Source organism: Arvicola amphibius, chromosome X, assembly GCF_903992535.2.
Source record: "Arvicola amphibius chromosome X, mArvAmp1.2, whole genome shotgun sequence".
NCBI lineage: Eukaryota > Metazoa > Chordata > Mammalia > Rodentia > Cricetidae > Arvicola > Arvicola amphibius.
In genome coordinates, this window is record NC_052065.1 from 86,503,188 (window position 1) to 86,515,527 (window position 12,340).

The 12,340-nt window shown below is 43.0% G+C and overlaps 1 protein-coding gene across 6 annotated transcripts in view; it reads right to left on the minus strand.

Moving 5' to 3' along the window:
* The window catches only part of Trmt2b (tRNA methyltransferase 2 homolog B), a 52,212-nt gene that overhangs the window by 23,403 nt on the left and 16,469 nt on the right, over nt 1–12,340 (minus strand). The gene's annotated exons all lie outside the window — the stretch shown is intronic.

Sequence of the window (12,340 nt, forward strand, 5' to 3'; positions counted from 1 at the left end):
AAAGGAGAATGAAATAATATCACTTGCAAGAAAATGGATGGGATGGGAGATTATCATATTAAACCAAAAAAGCCAGACCCAGAAAAGCAAATGTCATGCTTTCTCTCATATATGTAAAAATTTAGACTTTTTTAAATGCATGAAAGCAGAAGGGGGGTCTATTTAAAAGATAGGGGAACCAGAGGGGGAAAGACACATAATCCAAGTGATCCAATTAAAAACTAATCTGATGATAGTATAAGGTCCTTTTGTTTATGTGTTGCTTTCATTGGTTGAATAAAGAAACTGCCTTGGCCTTTTGATAGGGCAGAACTTAGGTAGGCGGAGTAGACAGAACTGAATGCTGGGAGGAAGAAGGGCAGAGTCGAGACGCCATGGATCTCCTGCCAGAGATGGACACTGGTTAGAATCTTTCCTGGTAAGCCACGACCTCATGGTGACATACAGATTATTAGAAATGGGTTGAATAAAGATGTGAGAGTTAGCCAATAAGAGGCTAGAACTAATGGGCCAGGCAGTGTTTAAATGAATACAGTTTCTGTGTGGTTATTTCGAGTGTAAGCTAGCGGGGTGGCTGGGACAACAAGCAGCCTGCCCCTCCTGTTACAGATGATGACATCCCCCTGCCCACCACAACTTTCAATAGCTTCCCATTTCACTCACAATAAATAGTAAGGAACAAATGACCTCTCACTACACAATATGGCCTGTTAACTTTCACCTCATTGCCTACTATTAATAATTTTCTCCTTACTACCTAGTAAACACTCACCTGAGTCTGTATGTTACTTTCTAAAGAAAGCTAGCCATATCCCAAATGCTCTTAGCTAGCCTTTGTGGATATTAGGCACACACATGCACACACACATACACATACACACATAGAATTGCTCTTATCTGGCCTTTATGGGTACCAGACAGACAAACAATCAGACAGACAGACAGACAGACACACACACACACACACACACACACACACACACACACACACACACCACATATGTTGGAGAAGGGAGGCCACTTGTTGGTTCCCGGCTGCCCATCTAGCTTAGACCTGAAATAATAACACAGAAACTGTATTAATTAGATCACTGCTTGGCCCATTAGCTCTAGCCTCATATTGGCTAACTCATATTAATTTAACCCATTTAGCTCTAGCTTCTTATTGGCTAACTCATATTAATTTAACCCATTTCTATTCATCTGTATATTGCCATATAGCTGTGGCTTACTGGGTAAAGTTCCCAGTGTCTATCTCCGGCCAATCCATGGCTTCTCTCTGACTCCTCCTTCTTTCTCCCAGCATTCCGTTTTGTTTTCCCTGCCTACCTAAGTTCTGCCCTGCTCTGCTATAGGCTCAAAGCAGTTTCTTTATTCACCAGTGATATTCACAAAATACAGAGGGACATCATCCCACATCACATACGTAGGCAAAGCACTCATACACCAAAAAAAAGTAATGTTAAAAAATAAATCAGAGAAAAAGATGAGCTGGTGGTGGCATATACCTATAATCTCAGCAGAATTGGGGAGATAGAAAGCTCAAGACTAGCCTAGGCTACATAGCAAGATCCAGTCTCAAAACTGAAAGGTGAACCTGAAAAGATACAAGGTTGATCACCCCACACAGTTCAGGAAAGGCTCATGTTTGCAGGTATGAAGTACTGTAGAATGGATGCAGGTAGTACTGTAATTTCTGCCCAGCCCACTGCTCCCTTACAGTGTACTCAATAAACTATTCTTCCTAAAGAACAAGATACTGCAGAAGACAGTGATATGATAAAGTACATGGCTAAAATCAGTGCTTGAGTAAAAATCTGAACACAAAACTGGAAAATAAGTGGTGCCTCTAATCCCATCACTTGGGAGAGTAAGGCAGGCGAAGTATAAATTTGATGCCAGTCTGGGATACAGGCCAGCCTGAGCTACATGGAAAGACTGCATCAAAGTGGGGAAGTAAAGAGAAAGCTTAGCAGCTAAGAGCACCAACTGCTCTTGGAGAGGACCACATGGTGTCTCACAAGCAGAACTCCCTCCCATCCTAGGGGATCCAATGACCTCTTCCGGCCTCCATGGGCACTAAGCACATGCATTGTACAGCTATACATGCAGGCAAATACCCATACACATAAAATGATGATTGGTGACTGGAGGCTCTTTTCTCAGGAAAAAAAACTAAGCCACAAAAGCACTAAACCTTTTATACAAACCAGAAAAAGAAGAGACAGATCCAGGAAGAGTCTAGGTAAGTCTGTAATACTAACAATAGGACCTCAGGTCTCCTTTGCACACAGGTAACTAGGCAGGAGATTTGAAAGTGATTCTTTGGAGAAAGTAATAGCCTTACATTATTGATCTTGACTAAAAGAAACATGAGAGCTATCCCTACAGTCACCAGAAGTGAACCCAAGAAACAGCGAACTCGCAACTGGTTTTTAAAATATCAACAACCAGCAAAGCTGAGTGAAGCCACCATGATAAAATACAAAACTGATATATGCTTCCCTGCGGGGGCTGACTGAGAAGCAAAGGACAATGGCTCTGGGCTCTGATTGTTCTTCATGGACGGGCTCTGTGGGAGCCTTCTCAGCTTGGTCGATCACCTTCCTGGACCTGGGGGGAGTTGGGAGGACCTTGGTCTTAGCATAGAGTGGGGAACCCTGAGGGCTCCTTGGCCTTGAGAGGGAGGGAGGGGAGGTATGGGTGGAGGGGAGGGGAGGGAAGGGGGAGAAGGAGGGGAGGGAGGGGGGAGGAGGAGGGAAGGAGATGGAAATTTTTAAATATAAAAAAAAATAAACCATGAGAAAAAAAAAAATAAAATAAAATTATTGAGGAAAAAAAAAAATACAAAACTGAAAAGGAAGAAATCCCAAATGGGGGCAGATGATAGAGAGATAGATGGATGGGTGAGTGCTATATTGCTAAAATCAATAAGATGCTAAAGTAACAGAATAATAACAATAATAAAAGAAAATCAGCAAATGTTTTGGCATTTAAGTTAAGAACTTCCCACAGCGACAAAAAGATGGAGATATGAGGCAAGAAAGTGCTAAAGGTTATAAAAGCAGCCAATGAACTCTAAGATTCAAAGAACAGGAGGCAGAGAAAGAAAACAAGCCGGGCAGTGGTGGAGCACACCTGTAAACCCAGCACTCAGGAGGCAGAAGCAGGCGGATCTCTGTTAGTTCAGGGCCAACCTGGTCTACATAATGAGTTCCAGGACAGCTAGGGCTGTTACACCAAGAAACCCTGTCTCAAGAAACCAAAAAAAAAAAAAAGAATAGGAGGAAAAAAGAGGAGGAGGAAGAGGAAGGGAAAGAGGGGGAGAAAGAGAAGAAGAGAACATAGAAAACAGAACAGATGGGGGTACTCAAAGAAATAAGAAAACTCCCTACATTTTGAAGTATTAGTTTCCAAATGGACAAGGCCTAAGAAGTGTCAGTACAATGAAATAAAGAATGGGCCACATGGTCATCAAATTCTGGGGATAAAGACAAACTTCCCTATACTAGTTTGTAATCCAAGCACTTGATAGGTAAAAGCAGCAGGATAGCCACAAGTTCAAGATCAGACTGGTCTATGCAGTGAGTATCCAGACCAGCCAAGGTTACAGAGCAAGGCTTTGTCCCTCTCCACCCCAACCATCAAAGAAGGGAGGAAAGAATAGATAGGGTCCCTAAAAGTGTCCGAGAAAGGAGGCACTACCTACAAAGGATCAAGATTTGTTAGACTCATACACACTACTGCTCAGATGGCCTCGAAATACAGTCTGCACTCTTTGCAAGGTCAAATGATTCCAAACCCCAAATTTTAAACCTACAAAGATTTTCAGTCATCTCAGGGTAAAAAAAAAAGGTTACATATAGACCTGTAAAAATCTAACAATTATGTCCTAGATACCTTTCCTCAAGAAGCTGAGGGAGATTGTACTCTAGACAAATGAAGGCGCAAACCAAGAAAGCAAGACAGGCTATAAGAAACAGGAAAGACAAGACTGTTGGGTGTGGTGGTACAGAAATGTAAATGGCACTCAAGAGGCAAAGGCAGGACTGTTCAAGGCCAGCCTGGTCTCCATAGGGAGGCACAGTCTTCAAACAGATAACAATGACAAAAGACAAGACTACCAGCAGTAAAAATTCCCAGCATGTGGGGACAGGGAAGATGGTTCAGTCAGTAAAGTGCTTGCCATACAATCATAAGGAACAGAGTTTGGGTTCCCAGCACCCACAGAAAAGCAAGGTGCAGCAGCAGATACCTGTAATCCTAGCACTGGTTTGGGTAATAGGAGGTCACAGATAGGAGGACTTCAGAGGCTGATTGGCCAGCCATCCTAACGAAGTAAATAAGCTCCAGGTTCCATGAAAGAATCTGTCTCAAAAATTAAACTGGGGTATGATTAAGGAAGGTACCCAACATATACTTCTGGCCTCAACATGTACAGTGACAACATGTATGCATTCATAGGCATGTGTGCTTCTGTGTAGCAACTTCCGGAGACAAAGCTCCCCATCTTGGAGAGAAGTTCATTAAAACACAGGATGTTAAAGGGGAGATTGAAACAGGAGGATATCTTAAGAGGAGGTAAAACATTTCATCCTTTAGGGATGGTCAGAAACTCAGAAAATAAACAACCCAAAGGCTTCGGGAAGTCCCTGAAACTGATCAGATTCACTAGACAGTTCCTCTCAAAGCATGTGTAAACAGTAAGAACTGCTGAGAGACACTCTCAGATAAGCAGGGATACCTAGAAGATGCTGAGGCCAGCTGTGCTACCTAGAAGAGGCAGATCAGCCAAGCTGCCTAGAAGAACCAGAGACTAATTAAGCCACCTGTAAGAGGTTCAACAACTGAGTTGCCTGGAAAGGATACTCTCCAACCTGTTTACCTGCCTGCAGAGTGTGCAGCACGCTCTAGGTTTCCAGCTTTCATGGGCTGTCATCAAGGCTGGGGTGGCCTTTCCATGATGCAGTTGTCTTTGAGTCATTTCTGCTCCAGTAAGCAGCTCCTCCCCCATACTCCTGTAAGTAACCCCAATAAAACTCACTGGTTCACCAAGCTCAGTCGTGGTGGTCTCATCACTTTGGTCTATCATTGGTTCCCTACCTGGAATAAGTAGGCATTTGACCATGTCTACCCAGGAATAGTGTCACACAAAAGGTGTATATATCCCCCAAACACACACACACACACACACACACACACACAAGTTAAGAGAAAGAAGTCCCAGGATGATAGTGATGCAGAAGGCCTAATGGGACCAGGAAGACAGATTCCAGAGAAAAGGTCTTTGGGGAAGAACAAACAGAAGCCATTGAGCAGATGGAAAACACTAATGGATGCTTGACAGCGCTTCTAAAGCATCTGGGGAAAATTAGAAAAAGGTTCGTAGAAAACTAAGCAAGTATGGAAAGGAGGCAATTGTCCGTGCCAATAAAAAACAGAAACTTAAAATGGATCTACGCTATAGTGCTATGCAACTATAAAAAGGAAGTATAAAAGAAAGGACATGAAGTTTGAAGAGAGATGTGGGGAAAGGATCCAGAAGGAATTAAAGAGAGTAGTGAGGAAATATGATCAAAATACATTGTATAAATATATGAAATTCTCAAATATATAAATAATATTCTCAATGGAAGTACAAGCCAGCTGTGCCATAAACCTGTAATCTCAGCACTTAGGACTTAGAAGTAGGACGTTCAGGAGAGTTCAAGGTCATCCTCAGTTACATAGTAAGTTCAAGGCTGGTGTGTGTGTGTGTGAGAGAGAGAGAGAGAGAGAGAGAGAGAGAGAGAGAGAGAGAGAGAGAGAGAGAGAGAGAGAGAGAGGAAGAGGAGAAGAGAAGAGAGGGAGGGAGGGAGGGAGAAAGAGAGAGAGAGTTTTAAAATCCCAAGTGTAAAACACTGTATAGCCACTTTTTAACTACAAAGGGAGAGATTTAAAATAGCTAACATTTTTTCAACACAAAAAAAGTAAAAAAAATGTTGCCGTAAAAGGAGGGAAAAGTCTGGAAGAAGGGTCAGAGATCAATATTTGACCTCTCTCTATTTGTTTGAGACAGGGTCTTTCTATGTAGTCCTTGCTATTCTGGACCCTGCTATTTAGACCAGGCTGGCCTCAAATTCACAGAGATGGCTGGATGCCTCTGCCTCCTAAGTGCTAGGATAGGATTAAAGTCATGTGCCACACCCAGCAAAATTTGACCTCTCTGAATGCAACTTTATTTTCTAGATTTGTCTCTAAAATCACAAAGCTATTTCACAAAATTATAAAATGAAATTAAATTAAAGGAACAAGAGAACCAAATATACTAAGATGAAGATATAGCTCAGTTGGGCTATGTTTGCCTAGCATGCACAAGACCCTGGGTTCAATTCCCTGTACCATATAAACCAAGTGTGGTGACAGATGCCCATAACCACAGTAGTAATTCTCCAGGAAGTAGAAACAGCAGGATAAGCAGTTCAAGGTCCTTTAACCTCAGCACTCTGGAGACAGGGGCACACAGATCCCTGTGAGTTCCAGACCAGCCAGCCAGGGCTACAAGATGAAATAATGAAATACCGTCTCAGGAAAAAAAAAAAGGTAAGTCATAAACAATAAGGTCAAGACCAGTGTGGGACAGGGACACCGGGACAGACGGACACACACACACACACACACACCACACACACACACACCACACACACACACACCACACACACACACACACACACACACACACACACAGAGAGAGAGAGAGAGAGAGAGAGAGAGAGAGAGAGAGAGAGAGAGAGAGAACCCATGATATAAATAAATATCTTTTTTTTTAAATCAAAATCTTGGTCTGGTAGGGCATTTGTGCAAGCATAAATACCCAAGTTTGGGTCCTAGCACCCATGTTAAACAAACAAGAAAAGGTGGGCCTAGTAGCATATACCTGTAATCCCAGCAAAGGGGGATGGCAGGGAAGACCAGGAGGGTCTCTGGGGCTTGCCAGCATCCAGTCTTCCCCAAAACTCAAAAGGTCCAGATTGAGTAAGAGCCCTGTCTCGAGATATGGAACATACTGCCAGGGGTGAACATCGCCCAGTGCCCTCCCGTGGTCTCTGCAAACATGGACATAAGTGCACACACCTCACATCCATGAATACATACATATTATATACACACAAAATTAAAGCATCAAGTTTTTTATAAATCGGCAAAAGTCAAGCTTATTGGCTCCTACCTATAATCCTAGCTCTCAGAAGCTGACGCAGGAAAACAGCTGCAGGGCTGGGAACAGCATGAGCTATACAGGGAGTTCCAGGACAGCCTGCCCTTCAGAGTAAGCCCCTGACTCAAAAAGACAAAAAAAAGTCAAAAGGAAAAAACAAAAATGTGGAGCTATGGGCTGGCAAAATGTCTCAGAGGGCAAAGTTGCTTGCCACATAAGCCAACCCACACGGTGAAAGGAGAGATCCAAATTCTACAAGCTATCCTCTGATCTTTACACACATGCTTCACACTCATGCATACACCCCTGAACCCATATACAAGACAAATAAACTATTTTAAACTAATGTTTTAAAAAGGTATCTGTATTGAACATCAACAAGCCCTTTTCTTTTTTGTCCGCAATAAAGTATAACAACTACTTACATAGCTGATGATATGTACTATTCACACAGCATTTACATTGTGTTAAGAATTACAAAGAACCCATGTATCATCTAATTATATGGGAAGACAAGCATAGGTGATATGCAAACACTACACCATTTTTTATATGAGACTTGAGGATTCATGGACATTGATATCTATGGGGAGCCTGGACCCAAACCCTAAAGATACCATGAACAAATCTTATTAAAATCCTGACTTGAGAAAAACAACTATAAGAAAAATCAAAACACAAGCCAGGGGTGTGGCGCACACCTTTAATCCCAGCACTCAGGAGGCAGAGGCAGGCGGATCTCTGTGAGTCCAAGGCCAGCCTGGTCTACAGGATGAGTTCCAGGACAGCTAAGGCTTCATAGAGAAAAAAGCCTGTCCTGAAAAAAAATTCAAAACACTAGATAAATTAATATCAAATCTAAATACCAAATATTTTATATTATGGGTGGTATAAGATTATATTTTTAAAAGTAATTTCCTTCTCCTAGAACTCATATCAAAATGTTCACATTTTATGTGATACGTCTACAATGTGCTTTAAAAGAATCTAAAGAAGATAGATGGAAAGGTGAGAACACAGATAAAAGAAGAAGTATTAATTTACTAAACATGTGCCAAACTCACACACATTGTGTATGAATCAGTCCTGGGTGCTATACAAAGTTAGATACTGCAATAGCTGCTACCTCCACAGGCTTGTGTGGGAAGCAACCGCAGACAATGAAATATGGTGTACCAGGTGCTGTACAAGAGATGTGCAGCAAGAGATACCCACGTGCAGAGGACGGGGATTCTTAATCAGACCGAGGCATCGCATATAGCTTTCCATAGAACTGATGCTTGAAGTGAATCTTGGAGAATAAATAGCAGTGGCGGTGATGGGGATGGGTTGCAAACTGAAAACATTCTAGAAAGAGAGGGCAGGCAGGCAGGAATAAGATAGCATGGCAGCGTCGTATGGGTTCAGTACAAATGGAGAGAAGAAAACAGGCAGGCATCGGGCAGAAGATAAGGCTGGGAACCTTGCCTTGAAGACCCAAAAGTGGAAGGGTAAAGAATTCAAACTTTCATTCTAAAAGATACTAGGCAGGGCAGGCAAGATGGCTCAGTGGATAAAGGCACTTACTGCCAACTCTGGCAGCCTGAGCTGGATCCCTGGGACCCATATGGTGGAAGGAGAGAATTAACTCTAGTAAGCTGTCCTCTGATTTCCACGTGTGTGCCACGGCCTGTGTGTGCATGCATACACAAACACACACACACACACACAAACAGGGTAATTTTTAAAAAAGAATTAAAATGACCGGGCAACCACGTCGACCTTTTAGCAGGAGAATGGCACTATGTTATTTTCAGTTTACAGACGGCTGGGACTCTGAGAGGAGGAGAACGCAATGAGAAAAGGAGCCCGGGAGATGAGTGCAGACATTAAAGTAGAAGTCTGTAGCACGAATTCTAACTGATCTTAATAAATAAAACTTGGAGTCAGATATTAGGCGGTGAAAGCTGAAGGATGGGAGAAGCAGTGTGGCCAGCCACTAGAGAGGTCTTTTACTTCTACCAATGCTCAGTAGCATCCTCAGACTGCAACTGTCTCCACCAAACATCAGTCTGAGGAGGTAGTCTGAGGACAGGATTGGCCCTTTGGTCTGAACATTGGTAGAAGTAAAAGGTCTCCCTAGGGGCTGGCCACACTGCTTCTCTGATCCCTCAGCTTTCACTGCCTAATATCTAACACGGAGTTTTATTTATTTGGACCAATTAGAATCCGTGCTACAATTGCCCAGGTGACAGAGAATGGTCATTTGAACTCAAGTGCTGACAGTGTAGAACTGGGTAGAGTCAAGATATTTCTAGAATAGTAAAACAAGCAAAGACTTGGAGATGTGTTAGATGTCAAAGAGGAAGGGAAAACTGAGACAGGAACTAAGATTATGTAAGTTTCTAGTCCACTAGAATGCCAATAACTAAACTGTGGAAGAAACATTTGGGAAAATAAAGGATGCGCTTGTTAGGACCATGGTTATCAGCACGAGGAAACTGTGTTCACCAGGGGACAGTGGAAGCAATTTTGGTTATTATCAACTAATGATACCTAGTAGATGCGACACTACAGCCACTGCTAATCATAATACAATGGACCTAATGGCCCCTCACAAGAGAAAATAAACACAACACAAAACAGCAACAGCACAGACGTTTAGAAGACCAGATTAGGACAACACTGATTCCAAAATCTCCAATTAATGGCTTTTTAAGGATGCTCAGCAGTCTCTGGGAAGTTCTTCAAGCTTAAAACAGCTATATAATGTAAATACAAGGTAACCGCTATCCATTTATTAAGCATCTATTCAAGGCACCTATTAAGATTGGGTGCTAACTCCCAAGAATATATTCAGAAAGAAGGCCTAGTATAGAGTCCTCGGGGACACCAACAATGATAATAGGAAAGAATTGAATTGATTTAAAAAAAAAAAACCATGAGGGGGCTGGAAAGATGGCTCAGAGGTTAAGAACACTGGGGCTCTTCCAGAGGACCTGGGTTCAATTCCCAGCACCCATATGATGGCTCACAACTGTCTGTAACTCCAGTTCCAAGGGATCTGACACCCTCACACAGACACACATGCAGGGAAGGCACCAATGCACATGAAATGAATAAAATCATTAAAAAGAAGAATTATGAAAAAGAGAGAGAGAGAGCACGCACAGTCCGAGTCAAGGACATGAGGTGCACCCTCCTCTAAAAAAAAATCCCATGAGAATGACTAAGAAGTAGTCAACAAGGTAGGAGGAAAGTTCAGGCTGGAGAGATGGCTCACGGGTTAAAAGAGCTTGTTGTTCTTCCAGAGGACCCAAGTTGAGTTCCCAACACCCACATCAGGTAGCTCACCGCTCCAGGGGAGCCTTTGCAAGCACCTGCACACAAATGGCATGTGTGTGTGTGTGTGTGTGTGTGTGTGTGTGCGCGCGCGCGCACACACACACACACACACACACACACACAAAATAAGTATTTAGAATAAAATTAGGAGAAAAGTCATCAGAGAATAGGTATCACAAACCAAATGAAGGCAGTGTTTCCGGAGGGAAACTAGAATAAGACAGATACAGTGCTAAAGGAAGAGACAACAACAGTAATAAGCTAAGGGCAGAAAGCTTATATGGTCTTTGACAAAACTGAGTTCACTGATGGCTTGGGCAAGATCAATTTCAGTAGAGTATTCAAGACATAAGTAAGAACCAGTAGAATTTCTTAAAGGTGGGAAATATTAATCATTACCATGAAGCAAAAAGAGCTATGAGGTGGGGGTGGACAAAGAAACAGGAGAAGGGGTGTGCAATGAAGGACAGGGAACCTAAGAAGCAGGAATGAGTCCAAACAAAGAAAAACATAAGCCTTGATGGAACAAGGGGAAAGAACTATATCTTTCACTTAGACAGAAGTAAAGAGTGGTTGGACTTCAGTGACGTTTGTAGATGGACAAACAGCAAAAGGAATTTGCTGAGAGCTCTTTATGTTAATCTTCCAAAGCCAAAGGTAAAGGTACTAAATAAGTGGATACTAGTTGTAAAGTAAAGAACAATGAGCCTACAGTTCACGACCCTAGAGAAGCTAACTAACAAGGTGAACCCTAAGAGAAACATATATAGATACCCCTGGGAAGAGGAAATAGACAAGATCTCTTGAGAAGATTGGGAGCATTGGGGTGATGGGAGAAGGGAGGGTGGAAGGGGAAGAGGAGCGGAAAAGAGGAGGGGGAAGGGAACAGGATAGTTGAGATAGGGGAAGGACAGAGACAGAGAGCAAGGAAAGGGATATTTTGATTGTGAGGGAGCCATTATGGAGCTAGCAAGAAACCTGACACTAGAGAAATTCCCAGGAATCCACAGGATGATCCCAGATAAGATGCTAAGCCATAAAGCTGAGGGTGCCAGAGCTGGCCTTGCCCTGTAGTCAGACTGATGACTATCTTAAATGTCACCATAGAACCTTCATCTAGCAACTGATGGAAGCAGAGGCAGAGACCTGCATTGGAGCACTGGACTGAGCTCCCAAAGTCCAGTTGAAGAGTGGGAGGAATGAGAATATGAGCAAAGAGGTCAAGACCATTATGGGGACACCCACTGAAACAGTTTACCCGGAGCTCACCAACTCTGGTCGGACAGTGAAGGAACCAGCATAGGACCAAAGTAGACCATCTGAATGTGGGTGACAATTGTATGGCTGGGGCAGACGGAGGGCCCACTGGCTATGGCACCAGGATTTGTCCCTGCTACTTCTACTGATTTTTTTGGAACCCATTCTCTTTGGAAGGATACCTTGCTCAGCCTGGATATAGTAGAGAGGGCTTGGACCTTTCCCAAAGCAATGTGCCTTACCCTCTCTGAGGAGTGGATGGGGGTGGGGTAGGGAGAAAGTGAAGGGAATGGGAGGAGGAGAGGGAGTGGGAACTGGGATTGGTATGCAAAATGAGAAAAGGTAGTTTTTCTTTTTAAAAAATGCAAAGAAAGCGTTTGGAATAATCACTAACAAGAAGCCACTGACAACAAGAGGCCAGTGACGCGGCTCACTGGAAGAGTGCTTGCCACCAACGCTGACAACCCGAGGTTGATGCCTGAGATTCTCGTCCTCTGACCTCCCCAACTATACCACAGCACACACGTACAGCGCGTGCGGCACACACATACACACACACCATGA